Here is a 24,989-nt window from a genome sequence, read left to right on the forward strand (position 1 = left end):
AGTTCAGTTCTAGTTCAGTTCTAGTTCAGTTCTTGTTCAGTTCTTGTTCAGTTCTAGTTCAGTTCTAGTTCAGTTCTAAATCAGTTCTAAATCAGTTCTAGTTCAGTTCTAGTTCAGTTCTAGTTCAGTTCTAGTTCAGTTCTAGTTCAATTCTAGTTCAGTTCTAGTTCAGTTCTAGTTCTGTTCTACTTCAGTTCTAGTTTGCTTCTAGTTTAATTCTATTTCAGTTCTGTGACAGAATCTCTTTCTGTGTGATCTAGATTTCATCAACCCTTCGCAAATTTCTTCTTTACCCTCGTTACACTGTGCCAAAGTTATATTCTTCCTTTTAAGTTATTCATGCAACTACGGTTTGTTTATATTTTACTATTCTATTTATTTTTTAAATCTATTTTTTATTGTTGTTGTCTTGGCGTCACATTGTTGCCTTTATATGGTTTTTTACAATTTAATGTTATTAAAGCCTTGTGTACATTATTTATCAATAACCCCTCTCCATTCAAGACTTCCTTATTTAGTTTAAATTATTATTGCCAAACAATCAAAAAATATAAAAAACACAAATTTTATTACCAATTCTTCGTCTTCAGTTTTGTTTTTTTTTTTTTCGATTTGTATAACCACAAAAAAACTATACCAAAAATAGGTCTTTTTTGTGTTTTAAATATGGTGTTGATATAATAACAAAAAATTATTATAGATTTTCTAAGTTATTACGAAATTATCAAAACAAAAGGTTACATTTTATACAAAAAGATATAAAACAAGCGTTTTAAGATTAAAGCAGACTTTTATTAAAAGACATTAGTTAGAAAATGAAATGGAAACCATAACACACATACATATATATTTCTATGAAAAAATAAATTTAAATAATTGTGCTCTATTAAGATTCATATTTGTTTTTATTTGTATTTATAATATCAAAAAATGAAAATGAAAGAAACTTATATTGTAGCGCTCATAAAATATTTGAAATAGTTTTATTATATTTATATTTTTTCTTTCAGTGCGTGTTGCCATTTATTTTTATTTATTAATCATAAATATTTGGGGATTTGTAAAATTTTAAGTTACACCAAATTGGAGTTTTAGTAAAAAAAAAAACTTGAGTTTATTTTTGTTTCTTAATATATACATACGTAGTTTTCATACGTTTTGTGCTCTAGTTTTTATTTAAATGGTTTTTGTAACAGTTTTTTTTTTATTTTATTTTTAATATGAAATAATGCTATATCACTTTATTAAACTATTAAATTTCTCTTGATGATTTTTAATAAATGTCTTTTTGGAGTTTAATAATTTTATGAATGTGCTTCGCTAACCTCATCGTAATGGAATAAAATAAATATCATTTTTTAAATGTATATATATCTTCAATATCAAAAATTCCCCTTTTAGAGAACTCTTTAAGTTTGATTTTATGATTCTAGTCTCAATATTACAGAAAATTAAAAAAAAACAGTTGAAGAACGAAAAAGTACCAGACATTGCCTTTTTATATATTTTCATTAAATCAGGATGACGCATGTTTAATTTTCAACCAGAAACCAAAAAAATCGCATACAGATTTTTATACAATCAGGAAGCTGTATGTATTTTATGTTTTTAGGTTCAATTTTATAGAAAATTCGAAAAGTATTAGTAAAAGAACAAAAAAGTACCAGAGTATCCTTTTTCAATTTTCGTTCAATTGGGATACTGCGTGTTTAATTTTATGCTTATATATTCAATATTTTAGAAAGCTCTAAAAGTACCAGTACCATTGAAGTACGAAAAAGTACCAAAAGACCTATTTTATTTAATTTCATGTTCCTAAGTTCAATATTATAGAAAATTCAAAAAGTACCTTCTGATGAACGAAAAAGTACCAAAAAGTCCCCTTTTATAGATTCTCATTTACTCCGGGCTCTACATGCTTAATTTCATGTTTCTAGGTTAAATTATATAGAAAACTCAAAAAGTACCAGTCGAAGTACGAAAAAGTACCAAAAAGTCCCCTTTTATAAATTCTCATTTACTCTGGGCTCTACATGCTTAATTTCATGTTTCTAGGTTAAATTTTATAGAAAACTCAAAAAGTACCAGTCGAAGTACGAAAAAGTACCTAAAAGTCCCCTTTTATAAATTCTCATTTACTCCGGGCTCTACATGCTTAATTTCACGTTTCTAAGTTCCATATTATAAAAAAATCCAAAAAGTACCTTTTGAAGAACGAAAAAGTACCAAAAAGTCCCCTTTTATAGGTTCTCACTTAATCCCTGCTTAATTTCATGTTTCTAGGTTCAATATTATACAAAAATCCAAAAAGTACCTTTTGAAGAACGAAAAAGTACCAAAAAGTCCCCTTTTATATGTTCTCACTTAATCCAGGCTCTACATACTTAATTTCATGTTTCTAAGTTCAATATTATAGAAAATTCAAAAAGTACCTTTTGATGAACGAAAAAGTACCAAAAAGTTCCCTTTTATAGATTCTCATTTACTCCGGGCTCTACATGCTTAATTTCACGTTTCTAGATTTAATTTTAAAGAAAACTCAAAAAAATACCTGTGTAGAACGAAAAAGTACCGAAAAGTCCTTTTATTATTAATTTCATGTTTCGATTTCAATATCGAATAAAACTCAAAAAGTACCAGATGGAGAATGAAAAAATACCAAAAAATATCACTTGGTACCGGGATTCCAAATAACACCTCATTAGCATATTTAGTGTTTCTAAATCTAAAAATTTTATCTAAATTGGATCATTGTGTTTGAATAACATCAATTTTCCCGTTTTTACCCCTTTTGGTACTTTTTTTCTACCCATTAACGAAATAAAAATTCTATTCCAAAATGTTGCAACATCGTAGTGGGAGCCCGTACCAAAGTACCAAAAAAAGGTACAATTTTCACCCCTTAAACATCCGAATAACCAAAAAGTACTAAATTTATATTTTTATTTTTTCGTCAAGTTATGAAGGAGTCAAAAATATTGTTTGAATGTTCACTGGTTTAAAAGATACATGGGGTGCAAAAAAAGTACCAAAATACAGTTTTTACCCGTTTATTTCCTAAAGGGGCCGAAATTTAAAAAAGTACCAGACATCTGTCCGCTTATTTTTTAAATGAACGACGATAAGCTTTAAACTATTTTTGTATCTTTTCTAGTTTAGGAGATATGAGGTTACCGCAATTAACCGTTTTTACCCTTTTTTACCCCCTAAACATTTACCCCAAAAATCCCGTCTTAGTAGTGGGAGACCAACACCCTGTCCAAATTTCAGCTCTTTAGCTTTAACCGTTTAGGCTGTGCGGTGATGAATCAGTCAGTCAGTCAGTACCGTTAGAATTTTATATATATAGATTAATGAAAATACATTTGTTGAGATCTTTGTTAAAACAGTTTTTAGCGAAATATTTTCAAAAACTATTTCAAGATTTATTATTTTTTAGTTCTGTTCTAGTTCAGTTGTAGTTCAGTTCTAGTTCAGTTCTAGTTCAGTTCAGTTCTAGTTCAGTTCTAGTTCAGTTCTAGTTCAGTTCTAGTTCAGTTCTAGTTCAGTTCTAGTTCAGTTCTAGTTCAGTTCTAGTTCAGTTCTAGTTCAGTTCTAGTTCAGTTCTAGTTCAGTTCTAGTTCAGTTCTAGTTCAGTTCAAGTTCAGTTCTAGTTCAGTTCTAGTTCAGTTCTAGTTCAGTTCTAGTTCAGTTCTAGTTCTAGTTCAGTTCTAGTTCAGTTCTAGTTCAGTTCTAGTTCAGTTCTAGTTCAGTTCTAGTTCAGTTCTAGTTCAGTTCTAGTTCAGTTCAGTTCTGCTTCTTGATATATTATCGTTATTTTCTGCAACTAAAAATTATTGATAACAATTTAGATAAATACGTAATTCCTCTTTTTTGCGTTCTAAATCTCTTCAGGCATAAATGAAATATTTAACACTCTTTCCGCAGGAGTCTAACTCCAAGAAAAGACTTAATCTAAAACGTTGACACATTTCTCCTTTCAATCAAATATTAAGTATTTTTAAGAATGTATTTACCGTTGAGTATTCGATTTTATTATCCGGATTCCGCAAATAAATAATGTTCTATTATAGTTTTTTCTTATTAACTTTTTATAATTATAACAATTAGAAAGATTATAGTTTGTTAAATAAAACTATTAGAAACAAAGAAAAGTTTCTAATCCAACAAAAACTATTTCGCAAACGAATATTTGTAATAAAAGAAATTTTTATACTTTAACTTGTGACACCACATATCAAGGCAGCATTTTTGACACTTCTCAATGACATGGTTGGATGACTAGTTGGTTGGTTGCTTGATTGTTTATTTAGTTGGCTAACTTGGCCACAAATACAAAAAAAAAAATTTGTGATGACTGATGGCACTATCTTAGCGAACGAGAAAAAAAACTTAATAATAAAATAGTAAATTATAAAAAAGAAATGCTTGATTTACCACTTTTTTCCCACAACCACATTCTTTTAATAAAGAAAAACCTGTCATATCTTTACTTTATTCACTTATAAAGTGTTTATGGCAAAATAAGTTTTTATTTAGAAGAAAAAAAAAAGTAGAAAATTAATTTTACAATTTTCTAAAGCTCTCTAAAGGTTAAAATAATTATTTAAAGAATTCTCTAGGCTTCAATTTGTTTGTTTTTTTCTTTTCTCTGTTTAATTTAAATTAAATTTCTAAATATTTAATCATGCTGTCAATTTAAGTTTTTCGCTTGATGCCTGCCACTGCTTTAGTTTTAATTCTCTGCATTATATTGCTTCCTTTTATAACATTTCGTTGTTGTTGTTGCTATTTATTCCTTTTGGTTTCAACAACAACAGAAACATTAACATTAAGAACATCATTTTCATTTGTTGTTGTTTTAGTTGCTGTGTTGAGCTGCTGCTTTTCTCTGTTGTTTTTGTTGCAGTTTTTCTTTCTTGTGGATTTTTGCAACATGCGGTGCATGTGTGTCTGCTTGACTAACTGCCTGCATGCATTTCTGTTTAAATTTTTATCATCACATTTTTACATTTCTGTGTGTCGTTTTTTTTAATTTTGCATTTTTTCTGTGCTGTTATTGTTTTTGTTGCAAATATTGGTGTTGGGGACAGTAGCATCCTTTTTGTTTGTGTTGCATAATAATGAAAATTTTTAATTGAAATGCTTAGATACCAAAATTGCAGAAAAAATCACTTTTAAGACATTTGATCTTTTAAATAATTTTTTTTTATAATCTAGTCTATAGTCTAGTATATAGTCTAGTATATAGTCTACTATAAAGTCTAGTCTATAATTTTTTTTTATAATCTAGTCTATAGTCTAGTATATAGTCTAGTATATAGTCTAGTCTTTAGTCTAGTATATAGTCTACTATAAAGTCTAGTCTATATTTTTTTTTTTATAATCTAGTCTATAGTCTAGTATATAGTCTAGTCTTTAGTCTAGTATATAGTCTACTATAAAGTCTAGTCTATAATCTAGTCTATAGTCTAGCCTAGTCTAGTCTAGTCTATAGTCTAGTCTAGTCTATAGTCTAGTCTATAGTCTAGTCTATAGTCTAGTCTATAGTCTAGTCTATAGTCTAGTCTATAGTCTAGTCTATAGTCTAGTCTATAGTCTAGTCTATAGTCTAGTCTATAGTCTAGTCTATAGTCTAGTCTATAGTCTAGTCTATAGTCTAGTCTATAGTCTAGTCTATAGTCTAGTCTATAGTCTAGTCTATAGTCTAGTCTATAGTCTAGTCTATAGTCTAGTCCTATAGTCTAGTCTATAGTCCTAGTCTATAGTCTAGTCTATAGTCTAGTCTATAGTCTAGTCTATAGTCTAGTCTATAGTCTAGTCTATAGTCTAGTCTATAGTCTAGTCTATAGTCTAGTCTATAGTCTAGTCTATAGTCTAGTCCTATAGTCTATCTATAGTCTAGTCTATAGTCTAGTCTATAGTCTAGTCTATAGTCTAGTCTATAGTCTAGTCTATAGTCTAGTCTATAGTCTAGTCTATAGTCTAGTCTATGTCTAGTCCTATAGTCCTAGTCTATAGTCTAGTCTCTAGTCTAGTCTATAGTCTAGTCTATAGTCTAGTCTATAGTCTAGTCTATAGTCTAGTCTATAGTCCTATAGTCTAGATAGTCTAGTCTATAGTCTAGTCTATAGTCTAGTCTATAGTCTAGTCTATAGTCTAGTCTATAGTCTAGTCTATAGTCTAGTCTATAGTCTAGTCTATAGTCTAGTCTATAGTCTAGTCTATAGTCTAGTCTATAGTCTAGTCTATAGTCTAGTCTAGCTATAGTCTAGTCTATAGTCTAGTCTATAGTCTAGTCTATAGTCTAGTCTATAGTCTAGTCTATAGTCTAGTCTATAGTCTAGTCTATAGTCTATAGTCTATAGTCAAGTCTATAGTCTAGTCTATAGTCTAGTCTATAGTCTAGTCTATAGTCTAGTCTATAGTCTAGTCTATAGTCTAGTCTATAGTCTAGTCTATAGTCTAGTCTATAGTCTAGTCTATAGTCTAGTCTATAGTCTAGTCTATAGTCTAGTCTATAGTCTAGTCTATAGTCTAGTCTATAGTCTAGTCTATAGTCTTGTCTATAGTCTAGTCTATAGTCTAGTCTATAGTCTAGTCTATAGTCTAGCCTATAGTCTAGCCGATAGTCTAGTCTATAGTCTAGTCTATATTCTAGTCTATAGTCTAGTCTATAGTCTAGTCTATAGTCTAGTCTATAGTCTAGTCTATAGTCTAGTCTATAGTCTAGTCTATAGTCTAGTCTATAGTCTAGTCTATAGTCTAGTCTATAGTCTAGTCTAGTCTATAGTCTAGTCTATAGTCTAGTCTATAGTCTAGTCTATAGTCTAGTCTATAGTCTAGTCTATAGTCTAGTCTATCTAGTCATAGTCTAGTCTATAGTCTAGTCTATAGTCTAATCTATAGTCTAGTCTATAGTCTAGTCTATAGTCTAGTCTATAGTCTAGTCTATAGTCTAGTCTATAGTCTAGTCTATAGTCTAGTCTATAGTCTAGTCTATAGTCTAGTCTATAGTCTAGTCTATAGTCTAGTCTATAGTCTAGTCTATTAGTCTAGTCTATAGTCTAGTCTAGTCTAGTCTAGTCTAGTGTCTAGTCTATAGTCTAGTCTATAGTCTAGTATATAGTCTAGTCTATAGTCTAGTCTATAGTCTAGTCTTTAGGCTAGTTTATAGTGTAGTCTATAGTCTAGTCTTTAGGCTAGTTTATAGTCTAGTCTATAGTCCAGTCTTTAGGCTAGTTTATAGTCCAGTCTATAGTCTAGTCTATAGCTTAGTCTATAATCTTGTCCATAGTTTATTCTATATTCTAGTCTATATTCTAGCCTATAGTCTATTCTATATTCTAGTTCATAGTCTGGTCTATAATCTAGTCTATAGTCTAGTTTATAGTCTAGTCTATAGTCTAGTCTATAGTCTGGTCTAGTCTAGTGTAGTCTAGTCTAGTTTAGTTTATAGTTTATTCTATAGTTTAGTCTATAGTCTAGTCTTGTGTTGTCTAGTCTAGTCTTGTGTTGTCTAGTCTAGTCTATAGTCTAGTCTATTGACTCGTGGTGTAAAAAAGGCTGAAAAAGCTTCTGTTTAAACTATCACCAGGTTTCATCGCTACAATTTTCTTCCTGCCGCTTTCAATCCCATGTTGCAACAATGTTTCTATAGTTACCTTAAACTATGTCGACTCTCATTCCTGCTGCATTACCATTCATGCTACAAAACTTTTTCCCCCAACCACTCTACTATATCAAAAACTTCCACTTAGTTTTTCATTTAAATATTTTCTTCAGATGCTCTAACAAATGCAAAATTTTTACTTATTTTACATTAAGAAAAAAAACTAAGAAAAACTAAAGAAAAAAAACAACAGCAAACCAATCTAATGTGAGTGTTTTTCATATTTTTGATTTAACACCTCATGTTTTAAGCCATATTTTTCCTCGTACGGCCACAAACTCTTCTCCTTCAGCAACATCAAATGCAACGAGTATGAGTTCGAGATAAAAAAAAAATATGGTTAAAACTACAAAATGTATTGCTGTTTTGAGTTTTTGTTTTTTTTTCTATATGACCATGTTTAAATGCATGTAGGCTCTGTTTTTTTTTTCTAGGTGTATATGTAAAGAGATGACGTTACTTTTGTCTGTCCAATCGTCCGTCCATCCGTTCGTTCGTCCGTCCGTCCGTCCGTCCGTCCGTCCGTCTGTCTGTCTACTATACAGTATTTTTATATTTATTTATTTGTAATACTGGTTTTTGTATGCTGTTGTATATTTTTTTGCCATCTCAAATAGATAGAAATTGTACACAAAAATAAAAATATGTATGAATAGCGTAGTTTTTTTTTTGCAATTTTTTTTCTGCCATGCTTCATTGCTAGCAAGTGCATATGGTTTCCGTTTTTGTTGTGTTCAATGCAAATAGATTTGAGAGGAATGAAAAAAAAAAATAAATATATTGTACCTCATACTCTTTACAATGCAGGCAATTTTGTATTACACTTTTAGTTGTATTTGTAGATTTTTTTTGAGTTCTATAATTTCATTATATTATTATAAAGTTAATTTTTTTTCATATCATTTTTGGTTCGCATACCGCAATATTCTGTTTGTAGCTCTATCAGTCTGTCCATCCCTGTTATACAATGTCTGTCCAGTTGTCGGTTTGTATTTGTTGGCTATGTGTTTGTTTAGTTTGTGTTGTGTTGTTTTTTTTTTCTATATTGATAAGATATGAAATTTAAGTTTGTTGATCTATCTTTTTTAATGCCTTGGATTGCATGTTCAAGTGGCAATTTCAGGTGGGCTCTGTGTTCTCATTTCTACGGCAGTAATGTTAATTTTAATGATACTCGTATATGTTTGTTAGATATGGCAATTATGATGCGTTAATCTTTTAGCAATAATAAATGAAGATGAAAAAAAAAAACAACCAACCAAGTCTTGCTTTTTTTGTTCCAAAGAACACAAAAATATTATGGAGATTGTATAATTAATGATAAGTTTTTTTTTTCTTTTTTGCTAAACAACCAACAAATAATAATAATAATACCATATTTAGTTGTTTAGAGTAATAATAAATAAAGTTGATCAAGTGCTAGGATGTATGTGTCTTAAGTCTTTTGTTTTGTTTATATTGAAAACTTTGTTTTAAGTATTTAAGTTGCTTAAATTGTTTATATTTTAATATGAAATTGTTTTCCAGGAATCATTTAAGTAGTTAACATGCTATAGTTATTTTTTTCTTTTCCTCAAGTTAAGAAAAATTTTGTTATTTTTATTTAAAATGACAAGTTATTTCCGTCATTAAGTTATATTATATTTTAAACTATGATTAATTGAGATATTAACATGTTTAAAAAATTGAAAAAATATATATTTAAAATATAAGGAAATAAGCCCTTAATTGTGACTAATTAAGTTTTTTTTAATCGTATTTCACTCCTAAACTTTAAATTGCACTCCTTGTTTTGTTCTCAGAAACTTTTTTCGTGTTTTTAATAATATCCTCTCGCTTGATCGTTTCACCATTCAGTCCTGCAAACTTCTCATTCAGCCCAAACACTCATAAGAGAACAACATACGACAGACTCACTCTAGGTATACGGATGAGATCCATATACCCCTTATATCCCGTATACATTCATCCTGTATCATATATATTTAACACCAACTCATTTCCAACGCTTAGTCCAACAGTCACTCCTCGGTGAAGTATTTGAAATAAAGATTTCACCATGCATCAGTCTTTTAACCGCCACTCACTCTTCCCGCGAGTTTAGGTTTAAACCACAGCCACTACGTTGTTGCCAAAGGAACCTCAAGCAACTGACCAGCCAGGACAAGTCCTGCAGGCAACTGGCCACCTGTAGTACCAGATTATGTGGTTCTCTCGTGCGACCTCATGTCAAATCATTCCAAGGATAGTTCGAGGAGTGAATTGACATCACCGGTCGATAGTCTCGGCAGACTAGAGGTTCTTGTAGCACCTCTATACCCCGGGATTGCAATACACCAAGATCAGGGTCTTTCATCAAGGAAATATGCCCCGTAGGGAGGTTTTTCATCAAGAATAAATTAATTTCATTCTTCGAAATATTGAGCTTAAGCCTACAAAAGTTTACATATTCTGGATCCTTATTAGATTCTAAGTCATATATCTCCGTCCAACAGTTTGTTTATCTGACTATCTGGTTGTCCGTATGTCTCACTGTTTGACTGTCTCTTTGTCTGTCTGGCCGTATATCCATTATTTGAATATCTGACTGTCAGTTTATATGTCCGTCTTTCTGTCCATCTGTCCGTCATTCGATTTATCTGTTTATTTGTTTCTATGTCAGTTTGTTTCTCTGCATATTTGTCTGTCCATATATACGTATGTCTGTCTGTCTGTTTGCTTATCTGTATATTTGTCTGCCTGTTAAAAGCACAAAAAAGTCCAATTGAAAAAACCTAGAGGACTCAAGATTTCCACAAGTGTTCTTGTTGTTGAGCTTTGTCCATTGTTGAACATTAAAGACAGAATTGGATAAAAATGGTCAAAATATGCGAAAAACATGAAATCAAGACAACGTTCACTGTTAAAAACTATTTAGAAAGAACTGATTGGAAGATTTTGGGTAACATCACCGCCCCCCCCCCCCCCCCCTACATTTCATACTTTTATCAGTTGGACTACAACTTGTTTTGAAGAAAGCAGAACCCTAACTCTTTTGTTTTAAAGTAAAGCGTACTTTAAGATAATCTATCCGAATCCATATATAGCCCAAACATAAGAAAATATTATTCTGAAAATCCCTTTTATTTCACAACCCTTTTTGTGGAGGTGGCAACCTACAACTGTTCTTTTCTTTCCGAAAACCTTAAGATAAATGAAACTATTTCTTATTTGTTTTAATAAAAATTTAAAAAACATTTCACATTTTCTCTTTCTTTATCAAACATCTATCTAAGAAAATTTATCAAAAATCTTCTACATAAAAAATTCCAAGAAACTCTCTTAAATTATACCTTAATTATTATTACCAAATAAAAAACCTTTTGTCATTTAATTTATTACCATACCAAACCCTTAATGAAGGCCATAAAACTAAAAATATTTTCACAAACATAAAAAAGTATTAAATTTCTTTAATTAACATAATTATTATTAGAGAAATAGTCAAAAGAATATTAAGTCAAAACAACTAAAAACTAAATAACATAAATTAAAATTTATAACATAATTTTAGAAAACAAAAAAACTTTAACATAAAAATAGTTATATTTTACAAACATGAATTCTTTAAATTAGTTCAACTTCCTTTAATAACCTCCCAAAAAAAAACCTAAAAACATCACACTTTTTTCTCCTCACACTAACTACTAATTAGATGAAATTTCCGCTGTTAGGTAATTACTCCTCTAACAATTATTTTATATTTTCATTTAATTTTATTGCTTTTAGGAAAAAAACGAAATCCCCTAAAAGTAATCATAATCATAATAAACTCAAGTTCACAATATTGTAAACTGAAAAGTGTAGAAAGATTTGAAAAGAAACAAAACACATGAAATAGTTTAATTTATAGACAAAATAGTTTACGGGTATAAATTACTATTTAGAGGAAATCTATAAAGAGCAACATACCCCCTTCTTAACAACAACATTTATAATATTTACAGGCAAATATGACTGACTATTTACTGGTTTATTTGAAAAATTACTTATTTTTTTCTGACCATGTTTTCTGTATGCTGCTGTTGTGGCTGCTGCTAAGAACTAAGATAAAAAAACAAAGAAGATACAACAACCATAACCAAGTATATATAAAAAACAAAGTAGCGTCGGCATTTTTTCTAAGGTCTTCAATAGCAACAAAAAAGACCAAGGTAGGCTTCACTAACAGTGAATAATATTTATATGTATATGTGGATGTGTGTGACTATCTATGTTTTACAAAAGAAGATGCGTTACATATAGTTTACCTACTGTCGATTTCGCTTAAGGGTCAAATAATAACTCTACATATAAAAAACACCAACAATCTATCCATATGTGTATGTATATAAAATTATTTTATAATACACTTTAGTTTAGTTAATGTTTGTAGAAGATAATGTATTAAAACGGTTAGAGGTGTTAAAATTTCAAATTGTTATTTTAAAGCTAAAAGATGTTAAGTTTAATGGATAGATGTTAAGACAGACAGACAGACAGACACACATTCTTTGAACTTTAAATATACTCATTTTTCAATTTGAATAAAGGAAGATTGTGAAAAAGAAAAACAAAGAACTTATGACTTTAAGAATAATTTAAATTAATAAACAGTTTATTAAAGACAACAAAAAAAGTTAAGTTTAAAAACGAAAGACTTAAGACATAAACATACATATGTCGTAGAATTTACTGTTACAACAGTTGCTTTATTTGCCTAAAATTTTAAAAGATGGCGGATGCTTCTTTGGAAATGAAATAGTAATTGATTGTAACTAACTAACTAACTAACTAACTAACTAACTAACTAACTAACTAACTAACTAACTAACTACTAACTAACTAACTAACTAACTAACTAACTAACTACTAACTAACTAACTAACTAACTAACTAACTAACTAACTAACTAACTAACTAACTAACTAACTAACTAACTAACTAACTAACTACTAACTAACTAACTAACTAACTAACTAACTAACTAACTAACTAACTAACTAACTAACTAACTAACTAACTAACTAACTAACTAACTAACTAACTAACTAACTAACTAACTAACTAACTAACTAACTAACTAACTAACTAACTAACTAACTAACTAACTAACTAACTAACTAACTAACTACTAACTAACTAACTAACTAACTAACTAACTAACTAACTAACTAACTAACTAACTAACTAACTAACTAACTAACTAACTAACTAACTAACTAACTAACTAACTAACTAACTAACTACTAACTAACTAACTAACTAACTAACTAACTAACTAACTAACTAACTAACTAACTAACTAACTAACTAACTAACTAACTAACTACTAACTAACTAACTAACTAACTAACTAACTAACTAACTAACTAACTACTAACTAACTAACTAACTAACTAACTAACTAACTAACTAACTAACTAACTAACTAACTAACTACTAACTAACTAACTACTAACTAACTAACTAACTAACTAACTAACTAACTAACTAACTAACTAACTAACTAACTAACTAACTAACTAACTAACTAACTAACTAACTAACTAACTAACTAACTAACTAACTAACTAACTAACTAACTAACTAACTACTAACTAACTAACTACTAACTAACTAACTAACTAACTAACTAACTAACTAACTAACTAACTAACTAACTAACTACTAACTAACTAACTAACTAACTAACTAACTAACTAACTAACTAACTAACTAACTAACTAACTAACTAACTAACTAACTAACTAACTAACTAACTAACTAACTAACTAACTAACTAACTAACTAACTAACGGAATATTACGGAATATTACAGCAAATACCAGTTGTTACACGGATGGCTCTAAATTGGTTGACAAAATGGGTGCGGGGTTCTATATTGAAGACGCAGAACAATAGCGAAATGTGTAAATTGGATTCGAAAAAATATGGCGCACACAGGGCTTAAAATATTTACTAGCAGGCAATTAGGGTAATATTAATTATGTAATAAAGTTAAATCTAAAACCGTTTTGAATTATAAGAAAACTTTAACTGAATACGCTCCCGGATGTAAGGTTTACATCGGAAGTAAGCTGTAACGAAAGGTCGGAAGTAAGCTGTAACGAAAGGTCGAATGTAGTAGCTTTAAAGGGAAGAGAGCACGAGGTAGTTAAACTAATGATCGCAAAACCTTTCGACGCAACGAGCACGGAATTTAAAATATGTATTAGATAATCAAATAAGGCCTCTTGATATAACGAAACGGTGAGTAGAACCACATAGATCCTATGGGGTGACACTAATGAGAGCAGGAGTAGATATCTCTTCAAAATGAACAAGTCTGATTGTACGTATTCTGAGTGGACACACAGGATTATGGTCACTATATATATATATAAGATTGAATGCTCGGATTCAGAAGAATGTAGAGCATATGGAGAGGGCAGTTAAACTCTGGAGAACTTTCTTTGCCACGGATAGGCTTCGTTGGAGTAAGATACAAATATCTTGGTAGTAATACTATTTCGGATATAACATTCTCTACGAACACTGATGGGAAAATTATTAGGAATTACGTTCGGAGTTTTTGAACATTGAAAGATAATACATTCTGTTAACACAATGTTTCTTTTTACCAGCAAACAATTGTATTTGCAATCCAAATTCTGACAATTACATTCTAGACTTCACCTTTTTACCTTCTATTGCAATTTATCCTCTTTTATTATAATTTAAATCTTCATTAGTTAAATATCTAAGTTTATATGGTTTCTTATTTTGACAAACAACTAATTAATACATAACATTTCAACATTTCATCACTTTCCACAAAAACCACGTGTAACATTAATCCTCCCTCAAACAAAAGACTTAAGACACCTACTTTCTTTACAGTGTTATAGCATTTCATTTCTTTCAGCAACCCAAAAACCAAACAAGCATCCTCCTGCCCACAATTGTTTAAACACTTTAAAACACATTTATTTACGCATTTCTTTAAACCACAAAGTCATTTAAAACTTTTATAAGTTTTATAAGGTTTGCTGTTTAATTTTTCTATTTATACGACGATGACAACAACGGCGACAATGACAACACGCAAATCTAAAATTAAATCTTAAGTCTAATAAAGATTTCTTTCTTTCTGTGATAAAAAAAAACTGGGGAGCGGAATTGTGAAGGGTAGTGTTTAAGAAGGCGGTGTAAGTTTAGGCCACACATTTAGCAATTGGATTAAATTGCATATAAATGTTTAACGCAATATAGAAATTTATATTGAAAACAAACAGAGAGACAGACAGACGTATTATTTGTAGACAAGTAATATGTGTATGAGTTGTTTTTATTAGAAACCCATTCGTTTTGGTTTTGATAGAGCAACAACAGCAAATAATATAAGGGTAATAGGAGAGCTATAGAAATGTCAACACTTTTTATGATTAAAATTATTATTAATGACTAGATTTTTATAGAATATTGTAATTTGTAAGTAATTTTATTAATTGTTGTTTTATTTTGTTAAGAATTTGAAATTAATTTTGAAGTTTAACTATTATTGTAGTTTTACGAAAAGCAAGTGGCAGACGCACCTGCATTTTAGGCTTTTAGGAGAGCAAGTTTGTTTCCTAAATCTTTTGTTTTCCTATATTAGTTAGTTAGTTAGTTAGTGAGTTAGTTAGTTAGTTAGTAGTAGTTAGTTAGTTAGTTAGTTAGTTAGTAGTAGTTAGTTAGTTAGCTAGTTAGTTAGTTAGTTGTAGTTAGTAGTTAGTTAGTTAGTTAGTTAGTTAGTTAGTTAGTTAGTTAGTTAGTTAGTTAGTTAGTAGTTAGTTAGTTAGTTAGTTAGTTAGTTAGTTAGTTTAGTTAGTAGTTAGTTAGGTTAGTAGTAGTTAGTTAGTTAGTTAGTTAGTTAGTTAGTTAGTTAGTTAGTTAGTTAGTTAGTTAGTTAGTTAGTTAGTTAGTTAGTTAGTTAGTTAGTTAGTTAGTTAGTTAGTAGTTAGTTAGTTAGTTAGTTAGTTAGTTAGTTAGTTAGTTAGTTAGTTAGTTAGTTAGTTAGTTAGTTAGTTAGTTAGTTAGTTAGTTAGTTAGTTAGTTAGTTAGTTAGTTAGTTAGTTAGTTAGTTAGTTAGTAGTTAGTTAGTTAAGTTAGTTAGTTAGTTAGTTAGTTAGTAGTTAGTTAGTTAGTTAGTTAGTTAGTAGTTAGTTAGTTAGTTAGTTAGTTAGTTAGTTAGTTAGTTAGTTAGTTAGTTAGTTAGTTAGTTAGTTAGTTAGTTAGTTAGTTAGTTAGTTAGTTAGTTAGTTAGTAGTTAGTTAGTTAGTTAGTTAGTTAGTTAGTTAGTTAGTTAGTTAGTTAGTAGTTAGTTAGTTAGTTAGTTAGTTAGTTAGTTAGTTAGTTAGTTAGTAGTTAGTAGTTAGTTAGTTAGTTAGTTAGTTAGTTAGTTAGTTAGTTAGTTAGTTAGTTAGTTAGTTAGTAGTAGTTAGTTAGTTAGTTAGTTAGTTAGTTAGTTAGTTAGTTAGTTAGTTAGTTAGTTAGTAGTTAGTTAGTTAGTTAGTTAGTTAGTTAGTAGTTAGTTAGTTAGTTAGTTAGTTAGTTAGTTAGTTAGTTAGTTAGTTAGTTAGTTAGTTAGTTAGTTAGTTAGTTAGTTAGTTAGTTAGTTAGTTAGTTAGTTAGTTAGTTAGTTAGTTAGTTAGTTAGTTAGTTAGTTAGTTAGTTAGTTAGTTAGTTAGTTAGTTAGTTAGTTAGTTAGTTAGTTAGTTAGTTAGTTAGTTAGTTAGTAGTTAGTTAGTAGTTAGTTAGTTAGTTAGTTAGTTAGTTAGTTAGTTAGTTAGTTAGTTAGTTAGTAGTTAGTTAGTTAGTTAGTTAGTTAGTTAGTTAGTTAGTTAGTTAGTTAGTTAGTTAGTTAGTTAGTTAGTCAGTTTAAAAGCAGACTGTATCTGTATCCGAATGAATACACCTAGATCTTTATCGATCCAATTGTGCGCTCCTTTACCAGTGCTTCAGTTGGGAATCGAACCCACGACCTCCGGTTTAGTGGACTAGTACATTAACCACCTTACCCCACCTAGGGACTAGAGTCAAATGAGGCCCTATAATTATAAAATTCATGAAGGTCATCAAGTTTAGTATAGAACTTCGTTTTGCAACTTTTGTCGAGATACGAGTATATTAATCATAATTATGACCTTAAAAGCCCTATTCGTCTGTTTAATTGTATGGGGGCTAGGTGAAATAATGAAGCGATGTTAACCATTTTCAATTGGCTTTGTCTCTGGTACAATAGAAGATTATGCACCAAATTTCTTTGAATTATCTTGAAAATTGCGACCTGTAGTTTGATTACAAGGTTGACAAGCCCTATTTGGGGCTTCAGTTTTATGGGGTTAGGTTAACTAATTGACTGATCTTAACCATATTCAATAGGCTTCGTCCCGGGAATAAAAGTAGATCATGTATTAAATATTATTGAATTATCTTCAAAATTGCGACCTGTAGCTTGTTTACAATGTTTACCTGAACGGAGGTCAGACGGACGGACAGAAGAACTGTCAGAAGGACGGACATAATTAAATCGACTCAATCTAAGCTGATTTGTATACTTTGGGTATAGGACCAATATTAATGTGCGTTAAAAACATCACAACAAACCCAAAATACACTTTTCTAAATCCTTTGTTATTGCTGCTTAATACAGTTTAAGCTTCAAAATGTAAGTAAAGAAAGTAAGTTTTTAACATCTCCTATGATGTACTTGCTTGAAAACAAATTTCATTTGTTAATTTATTATGGCAATTTTAGATTTTTCTTCAATTTTATACCAACAATAAAACATTATTTATTTCCTTAAGTTTTTCCTACATTCTATAATTTAACATTTTACAACTTAAAAAAATAATCATAAAACTATTCTTCTAAAAATCTTGTTAATGTTATTTTATAGTTTAAATTCTTTTTTGTCTTTTGTAGATTTTTGTTTTATTATTTTCTACTCTTTTTCATGACATTATTGTTGAGAAAGAAATTTATTGGAATTTTATTTTATGACAAACATAAAACTGAATGAAAATTTTTTTATTAAATAATTTTTAAAGAAAGTTTTATTTAACGAAATTGTTACATTATTTTAAAAGAAAATGAACCAAGCTTAAAAGATTTTTCTTTAAATAATGTCGGCATTTATTGCTGGTATTTATTATTTAGTTTGTTTTTATTTGTTTCATTTAAACTAATAAAGAAATTTAAATTTTGTGTTAAAATTATATGAATAATTTTAGACCTCCTGTAGAGTTTTTACGGCAATTTTTTTTATTTAAAAATAATAATGCTTTTTCTTTTTTTGAACAAATAAATCAAACAAAACTGTATAAAATTTTATTGCTTAAAATTTTAAATATTTTTTATGAAAAAAAATATATATATAGAATTTGTAATAAATCAAGCCTCACTGCTAATGTTTTATTAATTAAAAATTATAGGCTTTTTTTATAACTAATATTTTCAAGATTTTTCAAAAGAATTTTAATGTTATTTTATAATATTTATTTTTTTTTTATATTTCAAATCAACATTTTATGACTTAACTTTTGTTTAAAACAATTACAGCAATTAATTTTTATATTTTGTTTTAAAAAAATGGATTTTTTATTATTCTGGTTTTTAGTTTCTTATTTTTTTAGCATCGGATGGACGGACAGGTTGTTTTTGTTTAAGATTACATAAGAATATTTATGGAAGATTTCATGCCACTAGCTTCTTCCACAAGAAGTTCACAAGAAATTTTCAATACACAGTCGAACAGACGGACGGTTAGATGGCTAGACAAACAGACAGACAGACGGACGGACGGGTAGATGGACGGACAAATCTATGGTATATAGAGATACACTGTTTCAAAAAAGTGAACTCATGTCAGTTTATAGACTAATTCTTTGCTGTTATAAGCCTAATTTCATTGTCTACATTAGTTTAATAAGCATATAGAAACAAAAATATTATCGTTCTTTAAACAACATTTTTTGCATTCCTAAATTTTCTTATAAATATCTTTAAAAATTTCTAAATTCAAACCCCATGAAATTTTAATTTACAGCTAGTATGTTGTCTAAATCTTTGGTTTTTATCATGTTTTTAGTCTTTTCTATTTTATAAGAATATTTGAGAAAGATTCTTCAACTTAGTTCTCAACAAACTTTCAATAAAATGACGGACGGATGGACGGATAGACAGACGGGTAGATGCATGGGTGGATGGACGGACGGGTAGATGGATGGACGGACAAATCTGTGGTATATACAGATATTCTAACTCAAAAAAGTCAACTAATTTCAGTTCATAGACTATTTTCTAGCTGTTATGAACATAATTTCATTTGCTACATTAGTTTAATAAAGATCTAGAAACAAACATTTTATTGATCTTTTAACAAAATTTTTCACAAGCTTTAATTTTTTAATAAATATTTAAAATTTATATAAATTTTTTTTACAGCGAGTATGTCTTCTAAATCTTTTGTTTTTATCAAGTTTGTAATGATGTTTGGATGATTCTTCCCCTTAGTTTTCAACAAACTTTCAATAAAATGGACGGACGGACAGACAAACGGGTAGATGAATGGGTGGACAGACGGACGGACTGACACAAATTATTGCAGATGTGGATACATTGTTTTAGAAAAAGTTAGCTCATTTTAGTTCACAGACTAGTTCCTTGCTGTTATGGTCATAATTTCATTTTCTACATTTGTTAATAAAGATCTAGAAATAAATTTTATCGATCTTTAATGACAAATTTTTCATAATCATTAATTTTCTAATAAATATCTTTAAAAATTTCTAAATTCAAATAATTATGCAAAACTATTAAAACCTTTTTAACCTATTTCTAAATATTCTTTTTACTTTTTTTTATGTTAGTTAAAACTTTGTTGTTGTCTAAATCTTTTGTTTTTATCTAGTTTGTAAGCTCTTTTTGCTATAAATATTTATGTTAATCAGTTAGATTAACTTCTGAAAAGCTGTAGTTTCATTAAAATCTATACAACGAAAATTTTTTTACGAAATATTAAAACAATAAATTGGATTTAGTTACTAAATTTAAGATAAATACAAGTATGTTGCGAAGAATATATGTCCGTCGATCTGTGTTATTTTGGTCAAATAACATAAATTGAAGTGCTTTATGTGAACATCTAAACTAAAGGCCTAATTTCTCTGTGGTAGTACTTTTGCTCGAGGCTAGCATACCCCTATATCCATCTCGTATCATATACTTTTGATACCAATTCATTTCTAATGTTTAGTCCCACAGTTACTCCTCTATAGGGTATTTGCTTTCTTAGCATCAGTACTGAACTTATCACGAAATATAGATTTCAATGTGCATCAGTCTTTTAACCAACATTCTATTCCAGCGAGTAACTGAACAAGATAAATTTTCTAACTCTTTCCTAAGGTCTGCCAAATTATATTGCTCTCTTGTTGGTCCCCAGATCCAATCATTCCCAGAAAAGGTGCTGGATACATTATATAGTGCCGGTATGTCAAGAAGTGTTAGCCCTAAACACTTTTTGATATGAAGTGATCAACACTCAAAAACAACAAATATGCTTTTAGTTCCTTGTGGCATTAACTTTCACAATAAATAAACTAAATAACATTTGAGTTTTACTCAGACTTTTAAAGAACACAACAAAGTTTGCAGCTTAAGTCTTTTGTTTTTACAAAAGTTATAGTAAAGAAAACTCACGATTTTTATCAAATTTTAAATTTTAGCAAAATTGAAAATCAATATGACACCAAATCCGAAACTCTTTCTAGAGGTCTCTCAGATTATATAACTCTCTGGTTGGAGTCCAGGTAAAATCATTTCAAGGAAAGGCCGATGATACATTTGTTACCACAAGTTTATAGTCCTGACAGACTAAAGTAACAGCTCTTGATATGAAGTGACTAACATTAGGATTGATCAAGACAGTGTGATACAAATAATACAATGTATTTCTTTGCGGAGCCAAAACTACAAAATTTCTCGTAACACCTCCCTGTTAAGAGATAATGGATGATAATCCTTGAGTAGTTAGTTAGTTTGAAAGGAGAATGTATAAACATCAAATCCGAAGAAATACACCTAGGCCTCTATCGGGCCTGTTGTAAGCTCCTTAACCAGTGCCTCAGGTGGGAATCGAGCCCACCACCTGCGGTCTACCAGACAAGAACACTAACCACTAACCTACCGGAGGCCACAAACCTTGAGTAAGATTAACTAAAAATTATTTTTTTTCGTGGAATCTTTGAAAAATTAACAAATTAATTTTCTATTCGAAATATATATTTTGGTTTCTTATAGATAGCGATGTCCGTCTGTCTGTCCGTTTGTGTGTTACAAACAATTTTCTGAACACCCCAGATATCTTCGGCAACCAAATTTTCAAATAATTCTATCAGAAATGCTTACGAGAAGTTTTTTTTAATTACTATTTAGGTTCAATATGAACAAAATTTCCAAAGAACTTTTAAAATATATCGTTAAAAATACGAATTTTTGTCATTCTATAGCAAAACACAATGCAAATAATAACAACAAAATCCTGTTTTATTGTTATATGTTGCTGTATATTTTGTTTTAAGTATACAAAAGTAGCTTAAGTCTGAGAAAACAAAACTATTATGTACAAGATTTGTAACAGTTTTTGCTAATTTTTATACCCTACACCGCTATAGTGGGGAGGGTATTATGCGTTTGTGCTGGTGTTTGTAAGACCCAAAACTATTGGTCCAACATCCACCTTAAAGTAGACCAATCGGCTCAGAATCACTTTCTAAGTCTATTTAGCTATGTCCGTCTGTCTGTCTGTATTTTTGTCTGTCTGTCTGCCTGTATGTTTGTCTGTCTATCCGTCCGTCCTCCTTAAAGTATGCCAATCGGCTCAGAATCACTTTCTGAGTCGATTTAGCTATGTCCGTCTGTCTGTCTGCATGTCTGTATGTCTGTCTGTCTGTCTACCTGTATGTTTGTCTGTCTATCTATTTGTCTGTATGTCTATCTATCCATCTGTAAGTCCATGTAAACCTTGTGCGCAGGTCGCAATTTTCAATATAATTTGATGAAATTTGGCCTATTGAAAATCGGCCCATTACTTCGTATAGCCCCCATACAACCGTACCTCCCAAATAGGGCTTTTCAGCTCATAAATATGTTAAATGTTCTAGTATCACTTTAAAAATCGTTAAAACTTACTTTTATATAAGTCTTAATGATACTGCTGATTTTCATAATGATCGGACCTCCTCATTTGACCATATCCTCCATTCAAAGTCCCCGTCAGAAAATGACTTGATGGTCAAAATTTTATTATAAACACTAATATTATGATAATAATCTGCTTACATAACTAAATTTGGTACTTTTGGAAATTACTTTTGGGTTAAAAATTGTACTTATTTTGGGTACTTATTTTATTTTCCATTTTAAGGTTTATACATATGAATAGTTATAGGCTTCTACTACTATGTTGCAACTTTTGGAATAAAAATTTTATTACATTTATAGAAAGAGACAAGGTCCTGAAAAAGGGCCCTAAAAAGGGAATTTTATATTTATTCAAACTTATTGATCCAATTTTTCTTAAATGTTTACAAATTGATAAATTTAGTTACACTAACTGATGTGCTTTTTGTAACTCGGATTCCAAGCTTTACTTAGCACCTAAATCAGATGAGTATAAGATATAAGGAAACCTTTTGGTACCTTTTTATACCCACCATCGAAAAAGAGTATATATTCTAGGTCCTTATTAAATTCTAAGACGATCTAGATGTGTCCGTCTGTCCGTCTGTCCATTGAAAACACGATAGAGTCCGAACGGAATGAGATAGAGGGTTGAAATTTTCAACAAATATTCTCTATAAGTAAGGTTTGTTTCGTATTGAAAATGGGCTATATCAACATTTTCGGATAGCCGCCATACAAATGTACGCCTGAAAAACAGCTTTAACGGTCTAATATAACAATCTCGGTAATTTTCGGTAATATTGAACCTAGAAACATACAATTAAACACTTATCGTTTTGATTGATTTAGAATTTATAAAAGAGAACATTCTCGTGCTTTTTCGTCCATCTAAGGCAACACTTTTATTGAACAAAAACAAATTTTATTTACAATAAAATTAAAATAAAACTTAACTCTGTACTATAACTAATTGCTAGTGTTTTGTTCATTAAATAACACTTTCTGAAGTTTTGAAGATATTGAACAATCTGTAAATGGCAATTTTGTTTTTGGAAATTTTTTTTCATAAAATACATGAATAAATGAGAATCTAAATGAATAAACTTTTTCATTATTCAGTGGTACACAAACTGAAGCCTAAAGAATTTTTATATTGACGTTTGTTCACATAACAATAGCAAAATTTCTATATAATTTAACTTCGATAGGGCGTAGCAAAGCATTCAGGTTAAGCTTTTTATAGGGATTTTTTATACGAGATTTTCATGACTTTCAAAACAATATTTAGATGTTTGCTTTCTACTTAACAACTTCAACACAGGCAAATTCAATCAACAACATTTTATTTATAACCATTTTTGTTTGTAAACTTTTAGTATTTCATATTTAACTCATTAGAATAGATTTCAAACAATTTTTTTTTTTAATTTTTCAAAATTTTTTTAAAATTTTTTCAAAATTTTTTCAAAATTTTTTTTTTTTAAATTTTTCAAAATTTTTTCAAAATTTTTTTTTTTTTAATTAGTTTTTTGTTGTTCTGTGGCATTTACTTTCACAATAAACAAACTAAATAAACTTGACTTTTTGACAGACTTTTATAAACACCATCAAGTATGTAGCTTAAGTCTTTTGTTTTTATTGAAATAAAATAAAGAAAACTCACGATTTTAGCAAAATTTTAAATAAAATATTCCTTTTAGCAAAATTTTGAAAATCAAATACACTTTATTAAATAAATAAATTTGCACTCTTAATGAAAAACTCAATAAAATATATATTTTTTTCTCTCTCACTTTGATTTTAAAGAATAATATTTTTTTTTTATTTTTTTTAATTTACCTTTTCTTACATATTTTGTTAAAATGATTTTTTTGTGCATAAAACTTTTTTTCTATAAATTTATTGTAATATTTTTTTGTATTTCTCTAAATCAAATTTTTTTGTGGTGTATATACTTTTCCAATTTCCAACCAGAAAGTTGAAAAACAAAAAAACACTATATATAAACACCAAACTTGCTGGCAACTAGAGTTTAAGTTGTTGTATTTTATTTTATTTTTTTGTATTTTTTTATATATTTTTTCTTATTTTTTGTTATATTTCACTCTGTGTGTAAGAGCGTTAAGAACCCGTTTGACTCGTTGAAAAATATTTCTTTTCGCCTTTTAATTTTTTTCCATTTCTTAGGCAGAAATGTTTGTTGGTTGGTGTTGTGGTATGGTAGATGTTTGGTTGGCTGGCTGTTGTACTATATAGTTGATCTGGAGTTTTGTATTTTATTTTTCTTAACTCCAAATTTTTTTGTTAAGGGAACTTGTTAATTTTTTAAAGGATTTAATTTTTTTTTAGACTATAATTCCCAAGAAATATATATTTTCCCAACAACACTTTTTTGTTAATTTAATATTTTTTCTATTTTTTGTTATTTATGCTTTATTTGTAAAACTTTTCTAAATTATATTTCTTTAGGTTATTTTTGCTTAAATTTAACATAAATTAATTACAAAAGAATTTCAATTGATTTTTGCCATAACATGATTTTTCTTTTAAGGCTTTTTTTGTATTACAACTAACACTTGTTTTCTTTAGCAAATTTGTTGTAAACTTTGTATTTTTTTTTTTTATTACTACAAATATTTTATCCAATTGGCTTGAGATTTTTCTTATTTAGATATTTTTTCTTTATTTTAAATGCATTTTTTGCAATTTGCATAAATTCACTTCATTTTCTTTGCAATAACAACCAACAAGTAATAGTAACAAAAAAAAACGCGCTTTTCCACAGACGTTCTCGTTTGTTTTTTTGTTTATAATACTCTCTTAAATCCGTATCTCTAAGATATTGTAACGCAAGCACACGAAGAACTAAAGTTTATTATTTCTACCTGAACATGCCATACCTGGTAAAAATGCTGCAAGCAAGTGTGGTGACATTCAGTAATACCAACAACAACAACTACAAAATACACCAAATAACAACATAAAAACAAAAAAGAAATCTATATAGTAAAGCAACATAAATTTTCTTATTAGGGAGCAGACTTAATGTTGGGCCTTCCAACCAAGTCAAAGAAATTCACCACGAAAC

General features: G+C 29.1%; 1 protein-coding gene across 1 annotated transcript in view; it reads right to left on the reverse strand.

The window, feature by feature from the left end:
* Nucleotides 1–24,823, reverse strand: part of LOC119606317 (protein dachsous) — a 271,844-nt gene extending 247,021 nt beyond the window's left edge. The window contains 1 exon segment of the mRNA XM_037959761.1: nt 23,741–24,823. The gene's annotated coding sequence lies outside the window, so the exon portion shown is untranslated.
* Nucleotides 24,824–24,989: the final 166 nt, after the last annotated feature.

This window comes from Lucilia sericata, unplaced genomic scaffold (genome assembly GCF_015586225.1).
Source record: "Lucilia sericata isolate MDLA Ls3-8-SP2 unplaced genomic scaffold, ASM1558622v1 Contig000571F_arrow, whole genome shotgun sequence".
NCBI lineage: Eukaryota > Metazoa > Arthropoda > Insecta > Diptera > Calliphoridae > Lucilia > Lucilia sericata.